This window comes from Topomyia yanbarensis, chromosome 3, assembly GCF_030247195.1.
Source record: "Topomyia yanbarensis strain Yona2022 chromosome 3, ASM3024719v1, whole genome shotgun sequence".
In the NCBI taxonomy this organism is placed as follows: Eukaryota; Metazoa; Arthropoda; class Insecta; order Diptera; family Culicidae; genus Topomyia; species Topomyia yanbarensis.
Genome location: NC_080672.1, coordinates 123,629,302 through 123,654,549, shown reverse-complemented (window position 1 = coordinate 123,654,549; position 25,248 = coordinate 123,629,302). Strand labels below are relative to the sequence as shown.

General features: G+C 35.7%; 1 pseudogene; it reads left to right on the top strand.

The window, feature by feature from the left end:
* The window catches only part of LOC131690122 (uncharacterized), a 148,733-nt pseudogene that overhangs the window by 93,556 nt on the left and 29,929 nt on the right, over positions 1–25,248 (top strand).

The following is a 25,248-nucleotide window of genomic DNA, read 5'->3' as shown; positions in this document are numbered from 1 at the left end:
TAGGTTATCGCAAACCAACACACAGCGGCCTAAAAAGAAGGTTGTTCGCAAATAACGTAGCCTTTTCTTTCATTCTTCGTCATTCCCGCGACCAGTACTCGTGCCAATCTCCCGAGAAGGCGAAGGGCATGGTTTAGTGTCTTTGACTTGCTGCATGGGCGCCGAGGAACTCGCTGAACTGTGTGTCGCTCTGGTAATACTCGCCCCAGAATGCGGCTAGAGTCTACCTGAAGAGCATTTATCCCAAAGTATACGCCCAGGGTCGTCTGAAGATCATTCGGGGCCCCTGTCATTGAATAAGTTTTTGAGATGTATAAAAGCATGGTTCATGCCACCCTAAGACTTATTCAATTTTGAACCAAGTAGGCAAATAGTCAAGTTTGCATGGAAAAACATCAACATATATGGAGAAAATACATGGTTATAAATTCCATCAGCAGGAGGTATTATACACACAAATCCCGGACATCCTAAGGTAGAGTTACTAGTGATTGAAATGATAAAGCAGCATATCACAGAAAAGATTCGTGTCTCAATTTAAGATTTCCAAAAAAAGACTCATATAAATAAATATATTGGGTGGCGTTTCGCTTAATAGCAGTTGGCATTATGTAGCAGTAATCTGACAGAAATAACATATAGTAGGGGAGACCGGGGCTAGTTGGCGGTGTTTTCAGTTTTCAATTTTTACCGCTTTGATGTAGGTAGATCTTGCAAAATAGAACACGCGGCATGAAACAGCAGACTGTTGGCAACATCTCTGATTTTTTATGAAGCGTTTGATGCATTGTCTCCATTTTTAGAGACAAAAATATGTGACACACATACCGCCAACTTACCCCGACCCGGGGGTAAGTTGGCGGTATGTGTGGATACGCCATAAACTAAGCAATCAAATGGAGATTCAATTACTTCAAGGGTCCTTTTGGAACGTGCTGAATGTCTTTTCAAGAAAACTGTATATTAACCGACATTTGCTATTATATTTCAGTTTTAATACCCCGGTATTTTGACTTTGGCGCGTACTCCCTATTCAAAAGCAAATTTTTGAAATTCTTTATGCGATTGGCCGGAATAAATGTCTCCTGCATTGACGAGATACACAAGAAAAAGATTTTCATACTTTGGAGTGAATTCCAGAAATAAAATTTTTTGATCCCTTTTTGCACTGTAAATAGTACCGCCAATTTGCCCCGCGTGTAGCACCGCCAACTTACTCCAACCGCAAATTCTATCAAAAACTATTTAAAAATTAGTTTTGTTTGTGGATAGATGTAATATCTAAACGGATACTGAAATCTCTTTTAATGCGCTATCGAAAAATATAATCATTCGGGAAATAGATTGAAAATCAACCAAAATAACGCAAAGTATTTAAAATTTAGAAAATTTACTTGGTATGCTCAAAAACACAATATCATCCACAATTTCTACCAAACATATCGTTTTGCAACAAAAACACATTGAATAATGGGTTTCACATAACTTGAGGTACACAAAAAGAGGCAGCGCTATATGTCTAATAGAAACATAGAAAAAGGAATTCCACCAACTTACCCCAACCACCAACTACCCCTAATCTGACCTTCATAGTAGCATAAAGTTGTTTGAGGATAAAGAGCGCCTTGGCCCAGGCATGCACAAGAACGGTGGTACTCCGTATCCTATTCCTGTGCACTGGCTCATAATGTGTCAGAGCTAAATTCATTGAGCTAGTGCTTGTGCTGGTTTCCGATGAGCTAGAGTTGGCAAATAGCACAAGCACCGATGAGCGAGAGCTCTCGCTAGCACGGTGATAGCTAGCGCGCTGCACGGAGCTATAGCTCTGCTATAGCAAAGTAGAATGAAAAACAACGCGTTAGTGTGAGTAATGATGCCTGCATCGTTTTTCAGCAACCTCTCGCACATTCACCAACACATATTTCTTACTTTGTCCTACTCTTTTGTTCCATAGCTTACACTACTGCACCGTTCTAGCTCATCGGACAAGCTTACCGTGCCAGCTCATTGAGTTAACTCGTGCTAGCTTACAGAGCTAGCTCAAGCAATAAAAATGATACCAAGAGCGGTTACAATTTCGATACCCAAACTCTCGATCACCTTGGTGTCAAGAGATGGGAGAACGCAATGTTTAATCCTGCCATTAACCGGTATTGCAATTCCTCCGCCGAATCCAACTGTTGCAAGAGCATGCAACAGATGCATGTAGATAGACGTTAAATTTTTTCTGAAATAAGTACATTTTAGATTTAGTATTTATAAACTAGAATTGAGGTTATTTACCCAAACGTTTAGTGCCTTAGTGCCGTTCACACTTTCCGAATGCTATTCCCGTGAGTATCAAATCCACAATCTTGGCGTCTGATTAAATATAATAATTTTACACATTGTATAGATATAGATAGCGGTACTTCAATATTAACATTTAGCCTTATTACCTCTGAAATAATCCTGTAGATATAATAGTGCTCGCGATAATTTCCCTCGGCTACATCCAATCGACCATAACCTTAGAATAAGTTATTATTAATTCAGCATATTTTTTAGATCATATTATTATCTTTAGCTCAATCGCTATTAGCAAAATAAACTCTTAATTGTAAGTATAATACAAGTAATTATAAGTAGATTGTAAGTAAATTTAAGTAAAATCGTAGAATGTCTGATCATCTGACTTGCTAAGATACATGTGAGCTATTCAACTGTGGATCTTTTCATTCTCATCTATCGTTTGTTGGGCATCTGACGGCAGTCTGCTAGCTGTGACAATCCCGCCGCTGGTACCGGGTGTAGTATGCGTTTACCTAGGAGGAGTTTGCCAAAGAGTATAACATCAACAATTCGATCAAATCGCTTAATAACAAAATTAGAGTTACTCTTCAGTTTAACACTTGGTTTTTTTTTAAGTTTCGGTCACAACGGCTATATGCACATTATATATCTTCAAGAAGTTGAAAAAATCGGCTTGGCACATTTTCAATGAACGGGCATTCCGATTTAATAAATTTAAATGACTATTTAAAGTCATCATTAAAGTCTACATTCTTTGCAATTTTGTTAGCAAATTTCCACCCTGTTGAAAAAGCTTCAAACATGGAAGTTGAATTTAACATAGCAATCATCAGCTGTAGCATAGATTCTTGCAAAAAAATCAATTGTTCTTACGTTATGCTACCTAGATCCATTGTGGCAAAGGAAGCGTTGTGTGAAATTAAAATTGGAGGCTTGGTAGTCATCCTTTTTGCCGTATTACCTGCCACTGAAGCATGAGACGACACACCATTGTAGGATGATGTGACGGAGATAGAAGATCCTTGCATATATAGAGAAATTATAATTCTATTTTGAAGCGGATTAACACGTTTCAACTTGTTTTCTTGGAGTGTACCTGAAGAAGTAGGTAAATATATTTTTGAAAGAATTTATAATTTTTTCTTGAATAGGACATGTCCAGAAAATCGATTTATGGCGTTTGTTACAAATAGCGCATTTGAAGCTTTCGGTGGTTTCTTTCACCGGATAAGCGTCCTATATGTGAGGAATTCCACGAAGATCCGTCCGAAAATCTTTAAAATCGTGACCGACCATCTTAGATTCCAATGAAACTTTACACGTTTCACCGTCATGCAAGACTAAATATTTTTCACAGGTAATAAGATTATTTTGACTCAAGAGCATCTTTTCAAAAGGGCGTAAACGTTTCTACGTGCATAAATTTTAAATTGTTTTGTTCGATTACTGTATTTTATACAGCAAAACTATCTGAGAACGAGTTACAGGGAATGAATACTTCTGTCTGAAAAAATATACACTGAAAAAAATGTTGCGTCATTTTTCAAAAAAACAAAAATTTATGATAAAAATTTAAATTGCGAAAAAACCCATTTTTTAAAATTTTTATATTTTGTTCCCAAAAACCTAAAGAGAAAAGAAACATTTTGAATGTGATTGCATGATGGAGACAAAATCGGTAAAAAAGTTTTCCTAACAATAACTTCGTACATGTTTTTAAATTTCATACTAATAGACATACAAAATTGTAATTCTATTACAGAATATAATTCTAAGCACCATTTAAAATCAAAATGCATTTAACAAAAATCTTCCAAAATGCGATAGTTTTTGAGATATTTGAAATTTTGCTCCTTCAAAAACAATTAATTCGTGTAATTATGCTCTTTTTAAAAGTTATTCGCGTTACCCCATCAAAAAATGTCAAAAATTTAATGTTTATCGTTTTAAAGACGTAAAAGCAACTTTTTAGTGTATTTGGATCCTGGAGAAGCTTTCAATAAAAAAGTTTTCCTAACAACAACTTTTGACATTTTTTTATAATTCTTACTATTTGCAGTCAAAAATACAATTTTCTTTTAAAAAATATGATTCTAAACGCCATTTTAAATCGAAATGCTCTTAACAAAATTTTTCTAAAATGTAGTAGTTCTCGAGATATTTTAACCCTTTCATGCCCAACTTTTTTCTAGTGCATGTGGGGTTTCAAAACTATTTTTCCTTGAAAACGGTGGGGTCAAGAAACACGAGAAGCCTTTTTTCATAAAGATAGGTGCTTCCATTGCAGTGCTAGAAGCTGGTCAATTTTTACCTTCTAATGCTCAATACAATTCTCCTAGAATAATTACAATAGTCCAATTACGTGGAAAACGTAGCCAACGACAGTCTAAATAGATAAATTTTCTCAGTTTTCAATAATATTGCACCATAACGAAGATACACGAAAAAATCATTTTCCGTCGTCAACGTAAACTGTCCCTGGCAGCACTGGTCCATCGGAATCCAATCAGACTAATTGCAATAACTTCAGTGCTAGAGCTGATCCTTGTAACTGTTAATATTCATATTAAAGGCAATAATCACATTAATGAGCCTTACTTGTTTTTGTGAGCAAATCTCGCCTCAATCAAAAGTTAGAGCTGTTTAAAAACGTTGTTGTCCACAAACAACATGGGCATGAATGGGTTAACTTTTGTTTTAACAACACAATTATTTTGTTTTATTACGACCTTTTCATAAGTTAGTCGCGTTTCTCCATCAACAATAATAGGTTTTTCAAAAGGCCCGTAAACTTTCCTGCAACTTTCTCTTTGACATCAAGGCGATATTGTGAAACGTTTTAAAGTTACATGAAAACAACCAACATATGATTCAGCTATATAGTTTAATCAACAGACCCTATGGTTGAAATATATTTTGGTTGCTTTCATGTAACTTTCAAATGGTTTACAATATCGCCTTGATGTCAAAGAGAAAGTTGCACCGAAGTTTACGGGCCTTTTGAAAAACCTATTATTGTTGATGGAGAAACGCGACTAACTTATGAAAAGGTCGTAATAAAACAAAATAATTGTGTTGATAAAACAAAAGTTAAAATATCTCGAGAACTACCACATTTTAGAAAATTTTTGTTAATAGCATTTCGATTTAAAATGGCGTTTAGAATCATATTCAAAAAGAAAATTGTATTTTTGACTGCAAATAGTAAGAATTATAAAAAAATGTCAAAAGTTGTTGTTAGGAAAACTTTTTTATTGAAAGCTTCACCATGATCCAAATACACTAAAAAGGTTGCTTTTACGTCTTTAAAACAATAAACATTAAATTTTTGACATTTTTTGATGGGGTAACGCGAATAACTTTTAAAATGAGCATAATTACACAATTAATTGTTTTTGAAGGAGCAAAATTTCAAATATCTCGAAAACTATCGCATTTTGGAATATTTTTGTTAAATGCATTTTGATTTTAAATGGTGCTTAGAATTATATTCTGTAATAAAATTACAATTTTGTATGTCAATTAGTATGAAATTTAAAAACATGTACGAAGTTATTGTTAGAAAAACTTTTTTACCGATTTTTTCTCCATCATGCAATCACATTCAAAATGTTTCTTTTCTCTTTAGGTTTTTGGTAACAAAATATAAAAAATTTAAAAAATGGGGTTTTTCGCAATTAAAATTTTTATTATAAATTTTTGTTTTTTTGAAAAATTACAACATTTTTTTCAGTGTATATTTTTTCGGACAGAAGTATTCATTCCCTGTAACTTGTTCTCAGATAGTTTTGCTGTATAAAATACAGTAATCGAACAAAAAAATTTTGAAATTCATGCACGTAGAAACGTTTACGCCCTGTTGAAAAATTACTCTTGAATCAAAATATTCCAATTGCCAGAGAATATCATGGAGATTCATACAACGAACACACCTGCAAAGTTTCGTTCGAATCGACGATGGTCATATTTTGTGGTCGGCCGGTTTCTCATGGAATCCCTCATGTGCGAATTATCATGCACATCATACATCTGGAATCAAAATAACAATTTTTGTGCCGTGCCCAAAGCGTTCTCTACGACACTGGGTCAGAATTCTGCACCTATGTCGTCTATAATGTTCCTACTTTACTCGTAAGTGGAACATGAAACGTGCTTTTTCTAATGCGCTCAAATTATTAACCTCATTAAGGGATAAATTGAATTAAATAAAGCTCCTGGTCCTAGCGTGTTAGTGCCACTAGCATTTCTCTTCATAAGAATGACGAAGAAAAGCCAAGTATTTTTTTTTCAAATCGTTGGATATTGCGTCCAAACTGTTATCTTGCGGTAACCCTTTCAAGACAGCCTATCTGTCTTGAATTCATATGAATTTAATTTATATAACTTCTCCGGAAGATACTGGAGTAGTCGTTTGTGGCCAATCAATTCCTCCGCTGGCGCTGTAACTCGACATTCTCCTCTTTGGCGAATCTGAAAAGAGGCTTTCACGTCCGGAAGGAACATCGAATACTTTGAATTCGAAGATCATCACTGTTAAAGGCAGAGGTGATTGCTTTTTCTTCTCATTGGAATTACGCACAATGCGAGAAAAGTTACAAGTTTCTGCAGCTTCACATTCGGATAAAATATCGATTGAGTTTCTTTTTAATATTTAGCACACGGCCTTTCTTAGAGGACCCAGACATGTTGAAAGAATGAAATATTTCTTTATGCTGAATTATTCTTGGAAAATATTTTAGTCTTGTAAAAGACTGATTGAGTAGAAAAGTAGGTAGTCTTGAGAAAGACTGATTGTCGAAAAAATATAGGTAGTCTTGAGAAAAACTGTTGCCGTTGAAAAATGCTAGGCGAATCAGGAGCTATCAAAATTTGTGACCGGATCGAATGAAGGTGTGGCAATGATGTTACTCTGAATTATGATTTAGCATTGTATGACACTCGAAGTTTCATGTAATGCATTTAAAAATATTCTGCATTTCGAAAACGAATGGCTTTAAGTTTAGGGGATAGTTACTCCAATGGATATATAATACGATGACGATTCTTCTAAGGCTCACTGCTATGAAACCGGCTCCTTATTCTATACCGCCCCAGAAGGGTGTACTAGCGAACTATAATTTTCTAAACAAAATCCTCAGCCATTCTGCGCATAAAACATCATTAGTTATAACCAAATTAGAAAATGTAAACATAATAAATATATGTATAAACCCCATGATGCACAACCAAACATTTACCCTTTAACCGAAGCTTCCTATCCAGCACAAAATAGATAAAACGAAATACAACTCATGCGGTAGCTACTGAACCAGCTCATGGTTGCATGCACAAAACGTAAAATAAACATAAATTAGCCCGTCAATGTGTTTAAAAGCCGATATATGAAACGGACGTGCCCTTTTCCGGTGGAAATGCAGTTTTTCGTCTACTCCCCAATCCGGTTTTACAGTGCCGTGGTGCGCAGGCAAGCAGCAAAGAACAACAAACCTCAGCTTCGTTATTACCGCACCGCAGTGTTTTCTTTCTTGCACCAACCCTGACGAGCATGATGATAATGATGATGATGATTACGAGCCTTATTATCATTATTATGGTCGCACATGTGTGAAACTAGACTAACAAAGGGAAAATTACTGGAGAGAAAAGTGCTATGTAGAATACAGCGTCAGAGTTGGAAAACAACACCGATAATTCACAAAACAAGCTCATCGTAGCGCGAGCACGTTAAATTACCGTCATTAAAAATTTACGGCTTCCGACCAAAATGTCAGCGCATTTGTTTAAAGAGAATTCGACTCAGCAGAAGTTGCAAAATTAGAATTAATTGGACCGAATCGAAAGAAAAATGCATTTTGTTGAAACGTGGAAAAGTTAAATTGGAAAATGATGGGATATCGAACAAATAAATTACTAAGCTTCTACGAAAATTTAGAGAACAAATTTCAAACGCTCTAAAAATAGTGCAATGGATAATCGAATATTCGACGAGAAAAGCAGTATTGCTTACAGTAGATAGATATGTAATGAACATTCGAGATTCAAAAGCCAGCTTTTACTGGAAAATAATATATTCATGAGTAGATTTTACACCATCCTCGTCCAATGGAATAACTACCAATAAGCTCTACAATCAATTTCAGAATCTATATTTGGTCACAATTCTAGTTGCGTCTCATTATTCATTAACATCCGTTGCAGCCTCTCCCAGGAGGCAACGGAAACGGTAAAAGCAAAAGCGCATCTGATGCTTCTTCGATTGTCCCCGCTGACTGAGTGAAGCCGCTATACCGGTCATTAAAAATTCATTCTCACCGCCCGTCGTCCTATCACTATTCACTATCCACTAATCTTCTTACAGGTTTTCATCCTGAGCAGCACTCCCCGCCGGCTGGTGGCAACTTTGTGGATCTACTTCGTCCTTGGGATGCTGTGGCTGGCCGGCTCCACCGTATACATCGGGCTGTTGGCGAATAAGCAGCAGTCGGCGCTAACCCATCTCGAATGGACGGGTGAGCTCAGCCCAACCGGGCAAAATTGTGTCAGGGGTCTTCTCAGTGTGGCGCTGTTCTTCCACGATCTGGTCCAGATGGTCATTATCGCCAGCTTCAGTCTCACGTGCTACTTGCTGCGATGCTACCTGCAAGGGCTGAAGGAAAAACTACTGCTGCACACTATCGAACCACTCAACTGGATGCGGGTGAGTTTCGTGCTTTTCAATTTACGGACCTATTTAGCCGGTGACCTGATTTTAACGAGTCTTTCATGGAGTGCCATTATTTATTTATGCCTATGCATGATTGAAAGAAAGACGTACACGGGTAGGCACTTGATTAAATCATCGGCACTTTTCGGACATAGATTGTTCATTCTTTTTTTATTTATCGATGGACATATACAGTTAATTGTTTTTATGAACAACTATCTATGCCTTAAAAGGAAGGATTTTGAACAAGGTGACGACTTTTCGTTTACTGTCACAAATATAAAAATAATAGTAAAAGTTATTCTAGTAAACAAAGATAACATCGTTTGGTAGGATTTGGCAAACAACTTCAGGACATGGCATTGTTCAAAAGGCTTTTTGAGAAATGTTTGAGCGTTTCATATTCTTTCATTATTTTGATCCTGTTTCTTACATCGTTTATTTGACACGACTCATTGCGTTCGCCATGGGTCCTTTAATATAAACAATGTTCAAATAAAAGTAAATAAATCAAATTAATTAATTACGTGTGGGTTATGTTGTCAACTTTCTCTCGAATTATCGTTTTCGGCCATGCTGTCCTCGCTGTTGATAATTTCACGATTGACTGGTTTGGGTTGCTTGTTGAACTTGTGAAAGTCTAAACTTCAGGCTAGGAAGCAATCACGTTAAAGACAAATAATAGAGACGTGAAACGGACGAAAGAAATTTCACATATATGTGACACTCACCCCTTTATAGCGCCACTGTTGTATGTGTCCGGTGAGTGTACACTGAAAATCATCCACGAAAAAGTTATCGTCACAAACATAAAATCTGTAGCCTGAGGCTGATGTACATAACAGTGCATGCTTCCATAGGCTCCAAAACTTAATGTTTGTTCATTATTTGGCTTTTTTTAATATTTGGATGCAACTGTATTGGTAATACATATAATAGGCTTGAAATGTGCTTGTACCAAACTGTTGACTTAAATCAAGGGAAAAAATTAAAAAAACCCTACACTTGCAAGGGAAAAAATTGTCGTATGGTATTTTTCATTTTGGAGTCTCTCGTTAAAGTTGTACGAAGGTATGGTATAACAAAGCGTAATTTTTTTCTAACCCAAAAACAATTGTAGGATTGATATCTCTATAATAACGAAACCCTTTCGATTACTTTTATATTTTTTGAATTATGCCTATTGTGCATTATGCCTAACATACGTTATGCCAACCATCCATTATGCCTAACGTATATTATGCTAATCGACCATTATGCCTAACGTCCATTATGCCTAATGTACTTATGCCAAACGTCGCGCACCGATTGTTTATCGACCAAATTAAATCAAAAATATGAATAAAAGTTAAGAATTCATGCTTTATTTGCATAGAAAATTTTTCATGCGCGATCATGATACGTCATACATATTTTGTCATCATTCAATACACACTTATGACAAGTGTGTCATGCTGTGTAAAGAAAATATAATTCACATTTTTGGTAAACACATATTGTGAAATATGGTCAACCGATTTTCGCAATAATTGAGAGATTAATGCACAAAAAATAGAAGCATCAATTGTCTTCTTTGAAAATTTCTGCCATTTATAAGTTTCAAGATATTCAATCTCAAGCTTTACAAATCGTTTTTCTCGAAATCTGCAAAATGGCGCTTGTCATAAGATAGCACAACGTCAACGATAAGTGAAAGAAAACCTTGAAAACATTTAAATGGCCTGTGTATAAACAATATAATTCACATTCTATTGAAGGTAGTCTCTATAACATACAGTAAACTAAATTATTGAAATGAACTGGCTGTAAGAAATTTTGTTAAATATCGTTTTTTTATCTCGATATACTGCATTCATGTAGCCTTCATATTTTCAACAAAGTTGTTTAAAATAACGTTATCAACAACTTTACTAAAGACACTAAGTCTCTTACTATTTTTGAAAAGTTATTTCTTCATGATTACTTCTAGAAGATTTAATTAACAATATTATTACATTAAAAGATGTGCTTTTCATGTTGAACAATTTCTTCGATATTGCTAAAACTCCAAAGTTGATGCTTTCAAAATTATGTGATCTTGACCGTTAGAAAAGTTTGCGAACATTTATTTCACCTTAAAAGTGCACATTGTATTTTCATACTTTGTCTTAATGGACATATTATAAAAGAAACTATAAATAACATCTATTAGACTAATTTTCTGAACTTTCAATAATTTATCAAACTTACATGAAATTTAAGCATTTTCGAAAAATCAACGATTATTATTATTATTATTTAATTAATTAATATTCTCGTTTGACCAATATTTCTTCGTAACACACTTTAAGCATGTTAACGATTATGAAGCCATTTTAAAATACAATTCTTGGTAACATATTCATTAGACTGGTTCAATTTTTGACTTTTAGCTCCACCAGGCTCTACTGATTCCTTTTACGGCACTTAGTAATTGTGCAAATTTTGGTACCGATCGGTTGTGTCTACGGACCCTCCAAAAATTTCAAAGTTTTTATGGAAATTTGCATGGAAAATCGGTTAAAATTGAAAATAAATTCATAAAAAATTACCATCAACCAATTCATAAGAACACTACACATTTCTAAAGGTATTTTTCTACTGAACACATTTGTGGAACATTGTAAGTTTGTAAAAATTCGCCGAGAAAAGTTATTAACTAAAGAAGCAGCTTAACTTCAAAAAAAGTGGATTTTATTATTAATCATAGCAACCCTGTTTGAATAGCTGCATCTGCCATACGGGAGCGGTGGGTGGTAAGCCTGGTTTACACTTGTATAACGATGGAGCTATTCAAACAGGGATGCTATTATTAATAATAAAATCCACTGGTTTTGAAGTTAAGCTGCTTCATTAGTTAATAACTTTTCTCAGCGAATTTTCACAAACTTGCAATGTTCCACAAATGCATAGTGTTCTCATGAATTGGTTGATGAGGTGATTTTTTAAGAATTTATTTTCAATTTTACCCGATTCTCCATACAAATTTCCATATAAACTTTGAAATTTTTGGAGGGTCCGTAGACACAACCGATCGGTACCAAAATTTGCACAATTACTAAGAGCTATAAAAGGAATCAGTAGAGCCTGGTGGAGCCAAAAATCAAAAATTGAACCAGTCGAATCTTCATCCCTTAATTATGGATTCGAAAAACCTATTTTGCTTCCATACATAATTAAAGAATACAAACAAAACAATTGGGGCGGGCATAGGGGCGTGCACTATTTACGTAAGGCTTTTCAGAACGTTTCAACCTCCACCTCCTACCCCCCCCCCTTCCCCCCCCAGATATGAGTTCGTAAGATTTTGGTGAACTCTTCCTCCCCCTACGTAAGATCTTATCATGATTTTCGTAATTAAAAAATCATTTTAAATTAATTAAATATTAAGATTGCGAAAGCTACGAAAGTAACTTATAGAATTATTACAAGAAAATTAATGACAAAATTTAATTGTAATCATCAGCGGTAATTTAGCTTGCATCTTAATTTTTCTCAGTAGAATATTCAGAATAACTGTTGGGAGATATTCAGAAACTCTGATTTGGTCTATATTCCACTTCGTTTGGATCTATTTCCTTGTGATGTAAAACCTCTTCTGGTGTGAATTTATTCTGAGTTCCAACTGTGGCGCTTATCGTACGCGTAGCTCCGACATGGCCATCTTCGAATTTTCTTGAAGTCAAATGCAGTTCACACTCTGGAAACATTCGGTCTACAAGATCTTTGACAATCACATGATAGAACATTTCCCGGATACCTAGCGGAAGCGAAAATTCAACAAAATTCCATAACTAATTTAGCAATTATATCCTGCCGCAAAACACTTCAATTCGAGGTCCGCCCTTCCTTGACCATTGTGTACAATATCCCGATCAGAATGAAATAACAAAATTATAACAGAACACAATTTTTGTAACATACTGTGTTATAAATTAGGTCTCGTTAGTAGTTAAAATAACAGAAATTTGTAACAAGTAACAACTCGAGATATAATTTTGAAATATTTTTGATATGTGTTTCTGATCGGGATGTGCTCGTTTTGTGTGATATTTATTTATTTATTTATTTATTTATTTAAACTTCTTTCTTCATCTGACCTATAATGGTCTTAATGAAAGTGGAGGAGGAAAAGCCCATTTGAAGATGGATCTTCAAATGCGCGTAAAAACCTCACTATCTTTTAGCACACACATGGTTAACAAAGTTTCACATTACATTACATTAATCTTAACTAAATAACAATCAGTCTTAAAATAATTCTTCATGTTTATCTTATATGCTAAGTAAGTCGTCTAAGCTTATCTTTAAAAACATCACTTGATACAGAAAAGTCGAAATATTCATAAACCTTATTAAATACATTGCACATTGCCCTAATGGGCTCGTTCTGGCCATATTCAGTACGTTGAAAGTCAAGTCTTAAAAAGTCTCGCGATCTTAAATATCTAGGGGGCACGTTAACATTAACCTGTGATAATATATCTGGGGCATCTATCTTACTAGTTAGAAGCTTTCCAATAAAAACAGCTCTAGATATATTTCTTCTTTTGGCAAGGGTATCCATGTCTAGTAAACGGCAGCGATCGACATATGGTGATAGCTCCAGTGGGTTTTGCCATGGTAAAGATTTGAGAGCGTAACGAATGAACCTAGCTTGTACTGTTTCAATTCTATTTGTCCAAACACCCGTGTAAGGACTCCAGACGACAGCTGACGCTTCGAGAAGAGAACGGACCAGAGAGAAGTACAGAGATCGCAAACAGTACGGATCGGTAAATTCTTTTGCGATTCTTATGATGAAATCAAGGTTTCTATTTGCTTGGGATATAATGTTTGAATAATGATCTTTGAAGGTCAGCTGTGAATCCAGCAGCACGCCAAGGTCTCTTACAACTGACACTCTTTCGAGTGATTATCCTGAGATCGAATAATTCCAAGGGATTGGATTTTTTCTGTGAGCAAATGAGATCACAAAGCATTTGGACATACTGAGAGTTAAGAGGTTACGAGTACACCAATAATAGAAAGCATCTAAGTGTCGCTGTAGTGCGATGCAGTCTTCTATGGAACGTATGATGAGAAATAGTTTCAGATCGTCAGCGTAAATTAGTTTGCATCCCGGCGGTAAAATAAAGCAAACGTCGTTGAAGTACAAGGAAAAAAGTAAGGGTCCGAGATTGCTTCCCTGGGGGACTCCCGACATGTTGATGAAGCTATATGACTCATGGTTTCCTAATTTCACTGATAAGGATCGGCCAACGAGATATGACTTGAGCCACTCCGTGAAGTTTCGAGATGCACCAAGCCGCTCAACCTTCGCTAGCAGAAGAGAGTGATCGACGCGATCAAATGCCGCTTTGAGATCCGTATAGATAGCATCTACTTGGGCCCCAGACTCTATATGTTTAATACAGTGCGAGGTAAACTGAGCTAAATTCGTAGTTGTGGATCTAGCTGGGAAGAAGCCATGTTGTTCTGATGATATGTACATTTTAGTTGCTCTGAATAGTACATTCCCTACTAGAATCTCGAATAGTTTCGATTCTGCGCAAAGAGAGGTGATGCCGCGATAGTTTGCCACATCCTGTTTATCACCTTTTTTAAAAACGGAAAACATGACCGATTTCTTCCAACACATCGGAAACACTGCTTGTGAAAGCGATTGATTGAATATTAATTTCAACGGAGCACACAGTGTTCATCATGTTTATGGCAGAAATAAGAAATAGTATCCTTTTCTAATGAAAAGAATATTTTTCTTATTGATTTCATTTTTCATACTTGTTTTATGATATTACGTAAAAAAGGACAAACTCTCCCTTCCCCTTAGATAAAAATTTGTAAGATTTTTTGAAACTCCCCCTCCCCCCATATTCCCTGCCTTGTACGCAGGTCATCTGTTGCAGTTCGATTCCCAACCCCGCACATAAGGTTAGAGATTTTTGCAAAGTCATTTTTCTTGCCCGATTAAAAGGGGAATCAACCTATGGTTAAAATATCTATAATCGAAATAAAAAAGTACATGTAATTTATAGATACTATTTGTCAGAAAATTAAAATCTAGTTAGTTCTTATTTTCGCGAATAATTCATATTCTACTTTGCATTGTCTGTACTACTTACGGTAAGAATACTAAAAAATTAATAACTTCCAAGCAGCTTAAAGAAAATGGAACGTATCCTTGTTTTGTCATAAGTGCTAGTCAGTTGGCTTCCATAAGCTCTCCTCGCTGGCACTATCCCACCGGGTGTTGCTTCAGATCGTCTATCTTCATCAAATCGAACGTAATGCGAAGGAAAACTATGTTTCCAGCTCTTTGTACATCCATTTATTGTCTGATATATTTTGTTCCATTATTGCAACTCGAAAAGTATGTTTATTGTTTCTTCGTCTTTGATAAAGTAAGAAAAGCTCGATACGTTTGGCTGCAGCTGTTTGCCATACCCACATTTCAGTGCTGATACAGAACAGCCGATATAGACCAAGATAGATGCGCCATTTAGATGCCATTCGGTAAACTACACAAGACTTCATTGCGCTAGTCGCCTCAGCTTCAACCGGACAAATACAACTAGAATTGCACTATTTTCTCGACACAGCTGACTTGCTACGGAACGAACTTTTGCATCGTCGCTGCTGCTGCTGTTGACTGAAATAGGAACGATGTTAAATTTATCTTTATGTGCTGTACATTTTTTTTTATAAGTCTTGTTTTCTTTATAATACCTCGTCGGTAGGTTGTTTGCCGAGGAATTCAACAAACGTTTCGGAGCCAAATAGACGGGATTGAATTAATTTACTACCTCTACTATGTTTCGTATTGGATACACATTGAAAGAAATGCTGATGAATTTATTGGTATATTCGGACCAAACTAAGTAATTTCAATTTATTACCCAATACTAGCCTATCTGCACTATTATCAATTGAAGAGTGAAGCTGCAAGCTACAATGATCACTTGCCTAATAGGTTTTTTCCTGTTCGATCCACAATTTGAACCATTCGAATGGAGGTATTTACAGCTCAAGGTTTATTTGCAAATTTCAAAGCCATATTGGTTTTTGCTTTTCTCATATTAAAAATGTTAAACAATCATTCTGAAGCTCGGTTTTCCAACCGTAGCTTTCAGAGCCGACTCTTCATCGAAATAAGAAAACGTCTGTATACATGTGTCAATTAAACTCACATGATGACCAATGCGATTTGATCAAACTTTTTTTTCAACCAGTGATACATAACGCTCCCATGGGCTACTTTTTTTGTTATCGCTGTCTTTGGCTTTAGACCTGGAGTGGTCCATCTCGCCGACATGCTGCTTTGAATTTTCTATTTTCCTCATTGTCCCGGGTGTCAGGTTGATGAGCGCATCCATACAACAAACTACCATATAGGTTGGTTCCACCGTGATGTCAAGATGATAAAAAACTTATTAAAATTAATACAAAATTTTATAAATTCTCTGTTTTTTATTCAATTCGTTTATTTGATAAGGCACGTTTGCACTAGCTTGAAGGGGCCAATTTGGTTTTGTTTTACATTTTAAATTACTTTAAACTAGCCCGATCAGAAGGGCATAACTGATTTATAACACGTGGAGTAATTTATTTCAAAAATATTTTGAAACAGAACCTGATATAAATCCGGCTGGTTAGTTGTTAAAATAACAAAAAATAAAACAAAAACCTGGCTGATGATAACAAAATTGTAACAAAATTTGATATGATTTTATCAAAGTTAAAACTAAATGAGATATATTTTTTTTCCAAAAGTAGGAACTTCCTCTGTAAGAGAACTGTATTAGATATAATCATCTAATGACAGTGACCTAGTAACAAACGATCAATTCATAAATTGATGGTCTCATAATAGATTATGTTATTATATTAATATTATACAAAACTGTCCGAAATCCCCTTTCAATTCAGTTATCTGAATATAACTCCAATTGTTATAAATATCAACCATAGTTATAATAGTGTTATTGTTTTGTTATGCTCTTCTGATCGGGAAGGGGGACAATTTTTACAACTATCTTAAATCTAGGAATAACTAGAGGGCGTAATTTAATTTTGTAAAGATTCGGGAAGATTAATTAGGGTTATTTATATGGTAGTAGAGTTGGGCATTTTCAACGAGATTATGTAATATAATAGTTAAAAGAGCTAAATGGACAAAGATGGCGGGGGGAGAAAATTATTAACATGGGTTACAGACTCCGGTGGCCTTCACCAGGAAGAATTATGTACTGGGACGCTGGGTGGTCCTCCTCGCATCGTAGGCTGAACTAAAAAAGGTTCCGTTTAATTTCTGAGATTTTATAATATTAGAAAAATGGCAAAATATGTAGGTATGATTTGTATCACGGAACAGAAAAATCATTAAAAATAGAGGATGATCATCCTCTATTTTTAATAATGTACCCCATTTTCCCTTATATTTCGATAAACAGAAATATCTCCATTCAAATACTAAGGATATTTTCTTTAAAAAGAGGTATGAATTGTAATTTACTGAGTGCTACTTCAAAATTTAGCATTTAATATATTTTTCTTCCATATTTTCCCATAACACCAATTTCAAAAATTTCAAGCGAAATGGGCGGGGATCTAGAATTGTCCAAATTATGAAAAATTTGGCATCTGATCTTACTTTGACATTTGTCAAAATGTTAGAGGGGGGGCTTTGAGAATTAAAAAAAAATTATGCTATGCCCTATTGCTTAGGAAATGGTAAGTAGAAATTCATACCAATACGACCCATATCAACAGCATGCTAGCCATCAGTGCCGGCCGCCCCCATCTCCATCGTTCACGAAGAAGGTTAAAGGATAAGGTAAACGGGAAATGCTGATGCTGCACCTACTTAGCGGAAGGACGACGATCCATCAGACTCTTCCATAGGTGTCGCGGACTTGGTGGTTTAGAAGGATGTAAGGTCTGCGATTCGCTTCGAGTAAATGAGCACTAGAAAACGAAAAAATCTTGTTTAGTTTAGATCATGGAAGGGAAATACAAAGGATTGTTAACCCTCCGGCACTCGCGCGAGTGGCTCCCCGAATGAGAAGCCGCTGGTGCTGAAAGAAGATTTCGCTATAATTTCTGAAGGTGTTGCACTAAATACAACGACGCGAGTGTCGGGGGGTTAACCTGATAGACGGCACAGTGGATCCACTCCATACAAAAGCTGGACAAAACCTGAAAAGTAGTTTAAAATGTCTGACAATATCATCTAACGGTAATTCTGGTGCGCTGAACTCGATTTTGATTAAATTAGGACGCTAAAATGAAAATTAGACAGCCTGGTTCTAAAAGTTTTTTTTTTAAATTTCGCGAAAGTGAATTTTATTAATTTCTCAAAACAGATACTTCGTAAGTGAACAGAAACATTTTGATTTCCTTGGGTAGTCCTTGGTAACGAGTTAGATAGGGTGGTTCCAATTTATCGAAATCTGGTGAATAAAAAATGATGTAATTTTTTAAAATTTATTTGTAGATCTTCAGTCCAATCTGAATACCATCGTAGAAAAAATAATCCCTTCATAGCTCTTTTTTTACTTATTTATAAACGTATGCGTTTAGAATAGTTATAAAAGATAGCATATTTTTATTGGTTTATTTATTTATAGTTATCGCCAAAGCTATTAAAAGATGCTCTACTATGCTCTATTCACAGTTGCTCATACGATGCATACGGCAGCTAAGCCGCTCAATACTTTTCAATTGATTTTCAAGTCCACTGACTTGGTTTTGCGTACGAAAACATCCTGTGCTTTTTTACCATATTCCTTCCTATACTTTGCACTGTATGTGTATGCTTTGAAATGGAGGCGTGAGCGTTTTTGTATGAAACTCTCACCAATTTGGAAGCGAATTATTGAGGGAGATTTTGAATTTGATTGTTGATTGTGATAGATTCAATAGGGAGTTTGCACTTGAAAATAAATGTTGCATTACTGGCCAATAACTAAAAATCGGGTAAAAAAGAACACTTCTCACACTCACGTGTTTACTTTACATCGGTCACCAGTAAAGCTAACGACCAATACCTACCAAAGAGATAGGATTTATGGAAAGATATAATAATAGTTGCAGTTAGTTTGCCTCGTTGGCTTGCATTTATTTGAATTTTTCTATATTGCAGATAACTGCAAAAATGTAGAAACAAGAGTCATAGTTGCAAGACGGATAAGGCATACTTATATTTGTATCAAGGAAATCGCCCCAAACCCTGAATTTACAAGCAGTGTTCAGAACCGAAATCCACCGGTGAATAATAATGCAAAACTTCATGAAATCAAAAAATACCATGCGTCTCCATGAAAAAACTAATTTTACAAATGTACAAATATCAACCTTCTGCGCAAGATGGCACCATGATTTTTGAAAACTAGATAAAATTCTACGTCAGTTGTACTAGATGAGATCCTTCAACACGGTTTTACCGATAAAGAGATGACACTCTGAATGTAAATAAGTCCGCGTTAAACAACATAGTTATAATGATTTTAGTGGTAACTTTTTAAATACTCATTATTTCTCAAGTCGAAATACACCATTGAATTCCTGAGATGATTTTCTATTAGAAACGCCTATATGTGTTGTTAAATTAACGTTGTAGTACCTATTAAAGCGAGATGAATTAGAATGAACAAAAACTTTTTGTCACTCAAATTCTTGCAGATTTTCAAGACCTTGTACGGTTCAAAAAAATGTAGCACTTATATTTTTCAATCGATTGACTCAAAAAATTGGCGAATACAGCTTTAGGTAATATACAATTAGAAAAAAAATATAAAAGGTGTGAAAATCGACAATAAATTTTGGAGGTTTTGGCCGGCCCGGCCCCACTGTGCACGGGCTTGTTAGCAATAACGAAATTTGAAATACAATTCATAACATGTTGCGGCGAATTTTCAGTACGTATTGACCCGCGATCATCGATACTAGGCAGATTAAAGTTTTATTGCGGCTGATTTTCGATCAGCTATTTATTTTCACGGTAATGTTTTCTTGATTAGATCTGTTCGCACCATCTCATTCTGCTAATGTCGGCAGAAGACTGATAGCACCCAGTCGTCGCCGGTCTAAGGACCAAATGTCATCAATAGACTAAGACTCGCGTAGTGGCATGAGATAGGAAACTTTTGAGAACTAAAGAGACTAGATAAACAAAGAGATGACATGCTCCGTCTATAATCCGAGCTTCGCTATAAGTTTCTACAGCTGAATCGAAACTCCAAACAGAACATAGCATCCCTTTGCTGATCTAGCATTTTTAGTGAGAACTATGTTATCTCACCGTTTGACGACCTACACCTTGCCCCAGCCCCATTTAGTCGAGTAAAACATTTTCAATGATAAAAATTTTCATGCGCCGAAGACCTCGAGAAATATTGTTTAGATACCAGCAATGCTAACTTTTATGAATTTATAATGCACATTTAGCAAATGTGCCTAATTATTGCACTAAGAAACGCATAAAGCTTTGCAAAAAATTACAATTTTGCTGTTCGTTTTTGGATGTTCTGCTTCGAGCGTTTATTCCGTTCTAAATTGTTCAACAAGGTATTTGGTATGCTCGCAAGCAGGGATGCCAAAGGTACCGGTAAACTACATTTTTTTCGGTATATTTACATTTGCACAAGCCGTAGGGGAGACTGAGGAGACTTGATCCCCGGGGCGACTTGATCCCATCATTGTAACTCAAAGGCGGATCAGAATCGAATATACTATAAAGTTGCGTAGTTTTATCTAAACATAAATTTCATTAACACAGAAAAAAGAAATTGGACTTTTGTGTAACCGAATTTTTACCGATCTAAAAAAAGTCTCAGAAGAACTGAAGAAGATTTATTTTTCAAATTTTCAAACTTTTATATAATTGATAAAATCACCCACTACATACTCTACTTTTGCATACAGAATTACAGGAGAATGTCAATTATATGAATACGTTATGATTGAGCTGATTCTTTTGTTCAACTATATTTTTACTAAAGTTGGCTGAAATAGATGCTATGGGTTCACTTGATCCCTTCAAATTCGTGGAGATTTGATCCCCTTCGCCATACTTCATACACACCACTGAAAAAAACCAAATTCACACCAGAACAATAGAAGTCATTGTTGTCATAAAAAAATGTCAAAAATGAACGCTTCATCGTAAAGAAACATAACTGTAATTGTTTACTACAGTATACGTAGCAACCATTCATCCCGCATTTGACGATCCTCAACCATAATAAAGACAGCTTTCAAATAATTGCACGGAGATTTGGGGAATTCGTAAAAAAATCAGGTGAGAGATGCGTAATATGTAGTAACAAAAATAACAATATCTAATCATAACAATTTAATCAATACTACAATCCATTTATAAAATTGAATGGGGAAATGTGCCCGTTTTTGCCCTATTAAGAAGGGTACCACATTATTACTACAATAATTTTATTATTTCAGCTTCTTTGATTTGTTATTAAGGTCCATTTTTTTATTTCGATTATAGAGGTTTTAACGTTAAGGTCATTCGCCTCTTATTAAGAGCCAATATAATAACAAAATTGTCTTGAGAATGGTGAAAATCTTCTGTTTGAGCGCAGCAAAATCTCTAATCGAGTACCCCCATTATCGCAATACCATTTGAGTCAATGCGTTGAGCAAAGATGGCAGACGCTGCTCTAACCAAAGGCTTCAGATGGGTAGGATGATAGTAGAAACAGGGTATAGGCTTATTACCCTACATGCTCTTTTAAACACGTTTTCATAAAGGAATCAAGTGTCCCCAAATTAGGGATCGAGTTTCCACTAATCTAAGAATTTTCCATTTTTTTGTTGTTTTCCAGAAATGCTCATAGCTCATGTCCAGTATAATATTTCCATGTAATTTTTTTATGATTATTAGTCATCCGTAGAAACAATATAAAACAATATTCCACGGAGTTGGACTGAAAAATAAAAAAGGGGATCAAGTCTCCTCAGTCTGCCCTACAGCTCGCTACAGCGATGCATCACTACAGCCCTTGCCAGAACGGTAGCCAACCCGAGTACATTTTCCCGTAGAGTAGAATACATTTTTGTTTTGCTGCTCTACTCCGACTGCTTGGTGAGAGTGTGGCGTAGTAAAGTTTGTTCTCTCGCTTTGTACAATTTTCTCAGCGTAGTCAAAGAGAGAGGCCCGCACACGAAAGCGTTGATGCCGGTCATGGCGTAAACGAACAGCATTCATTGTCGTCGTTTGTGATTGAAAATATTGATTAGATTAAAAATATTGAAAAGTGTAAAATTAGGAAAGAGAAGCTGTACCGCTCGCGTCTGGTGGCTGTACTGAGGGCAGTATTTTTTATCATGTTACTGCTTTGCTTACAGACTGCCGTACAGCGATGGGCGTCCTGCAATAGCGAACGACAGCAACGTCGAAAAAGAAATGAGAATGTAGGCAGAAAAACTACAGCCGCAGAAAAGGTAGGAATTTTGCATCCTTGCTCGCAAGAACATGGTAACTGTGTAATAATATCACCAGCAATAAGTACCCGATACGCATCTGCAATAAAACATCTATTGTCTAGGTAAGAACTAAGGGTGTGTTTGGTGTTTCCCGATATAAATAAATGCACAGCAGTAGTTTCCACCTATTGCAAGCAAGCAATTGAATATAGGGTAAGGTGGGGCAAATCCGACATAGTAAATGGTTTTGGCTGTAAAATGCTCATTTTACATCGGATCAAGTCGTTTTATATACCAAATTAAAGGTTAGAATACTGGGTAACTTTCTGTATATAGCATTTTATTTGGATTTTGGGAATATCTTGAGATACAAGCATTTTACAAAAATGTTCATTTTTGCTGTTTTCAAAAATGGTGGGGTAAACCCGACCCCTGATGTTTTTGATTGATTTAGTGCAGATATTACTTAAATTTTATGGTTTTTCAATGATAAATCAATGAATGTTGTGTTATTGAATTGTAACATGAAGAAAATGGAGTTCAATGTCAATCTTGGAATCCTAAAATCACGAGCAGTGGCACGTAATGATGTTCCCATGTGCATCGTAGCAATTGCTCGACGAATACTATAATCATCACGTTTTTGTGTCTTTTGTTTGTAATTATGAACCTTTTTGTATAAAAATAATAAATAATAACAATAAAAATATATTTCAATTCGATAAATAAAAATTTTCTTAGCAAAAAAGCGGTCGGATTTACCCCAATATTTAGAGGTCGGATTTGCCCCACCGCGTCATTTTTCATTACGATGCAATTAAAAAAAAATATAAAAAAGATTGAACTAAATTCATCTATGCACTTTGTAGGACTTAAATCAAAGAATTTAAATCCAATTACATTAATTATGCAATCACTTTAACAATCGGAAATATGCTGTAGTCAATGATGCACAAAAGTCAAATCAAAAGTTGTAAAAACACACTTTTTGTCGTATGAGCATCCCAATGTAGACTAATAAAATGCTGTCATACCACCATTATGGTTATTTTCGATGCTCTACACGACAACAATGATATTAGTTCGCGTAGTGCTTCTGATTTTCGATAACAGAGGGGGGTCGGGTTTACCCAACGGTCGGATTTGCCCCACCTTACCCTACTTTTTATAATGACATGCATGAATGGAATTAGCTCATTATTTTGCATTGAACTGGAATCTCCCTTATTTAACTTGGAAAACAATAAATTCATTGATCCGACAATATTCAAATTACACAATTTTCGTAGCGAACCATTCATTATTACAATACCATTAGATCGCAACCAGAGCTGCAAATTTTCAACATTTTGTTTTGAACTTGAAGGAGAAAAAATCCTCAAATCATGCCCTACTATGTTCAATTCGCAGTTGTTCGTTTCCATTATTCATTCAAACAGCCGACCTGCTCAATCATTTTCCATTCATTTTCAATTTCATTGACCCTGTGAATATCTCTTTACTGGGTATTGACTAGGTTTTTCAAGCAAAACTACTCTGAACATAGTTCTTACGGTCCATGTAAGCTTGAAAACGCAAAACATGACGACATATAACCTAAACTGGCCTCTACAGAGCAGATGACAGCAAAAGCATCAATTTGAAATGAAGACGTACGATTCAGTTATGAAAATCCCGCCAACTTGAAACTGAATGATTGAGGGAAGCTTTGAATTTGAATCATGGTTGGGTTTGATTGAACTGAAAGTTGGCATTTGAAAATGAAAATTTGCACCACTGATCGCAACTGCTGTTCGCGAAAAAAAATATTGCTGATTAGGACTCTTACAATAATCTAAATTAGTCTAGTACAAAATATCACTCAACCTATCATATGAATGTGTCTCATGTCATACAAACATATTCGTAAGAAGCCATTTGACAAGCTTGCGGCCCTCAGCAATTTATTATTATCAAAACACCATCATATTTACTAGTTTCATACTGTTAGTACAGAGAATTGAATAACCGACTATAAGATTCGATTTCTGGCGAAAGTAAAAGTTCTTCCGTTTAAAATAGTTGTCATAACGGAAGTACAATTTGAATTTAAATCGACATGGAGGTTGCGACAGGGACGCAACCTGAAACTTGATTATAGGTATGTACTTACTACGCACAGTCACAAATGACAAAACCCAACTATAACGTAGATAGTACGATGTCAGGTCTATGCCACCACGCTAATACCTCATCCGTTTAAATAAAATATGATGTGTCGAATAGTCGCCATTGTTATAAAACACATGCAATCGCAAAGGTTCTACAATCCAATGTTCGGAAAAGGCTCAAAGAAACGAGTTGCACGCTTGGATGAGTTCCGTCCAACATCCTCCGAACTCTTCCTAAAGGGGATGCACTGCTTTTTACCAAACACATTCGCTTTCCATTGTATTCGTGCCGCAGATCAGTCGAACGGACGAACTACAATAATGGCAACAGAAATCGTTGCGTTAATTTACGCACCCTGTCCTTTCTAATGGGGCTTTCAATTATGGCTATTTGCCACATAATCACCGCCCTAATCTATTGAATAAATAAATCAGCAGCTTCTCATTCACCGTGTTCAACGTAAAATGCAGCCAAACACGAAAACGACGACGTGCTTCGGTGCGAGTTAGCTTTACCGGCTTGCCCCGGGAATAACAATATCCGCGTCATGTAGAGGCAGTCAGCGAGTGGTGAATTTCTAGTACCTACTATTCTATTACAATGGTCAGTGTACAACAATGCTTTGGTACTACATCTCG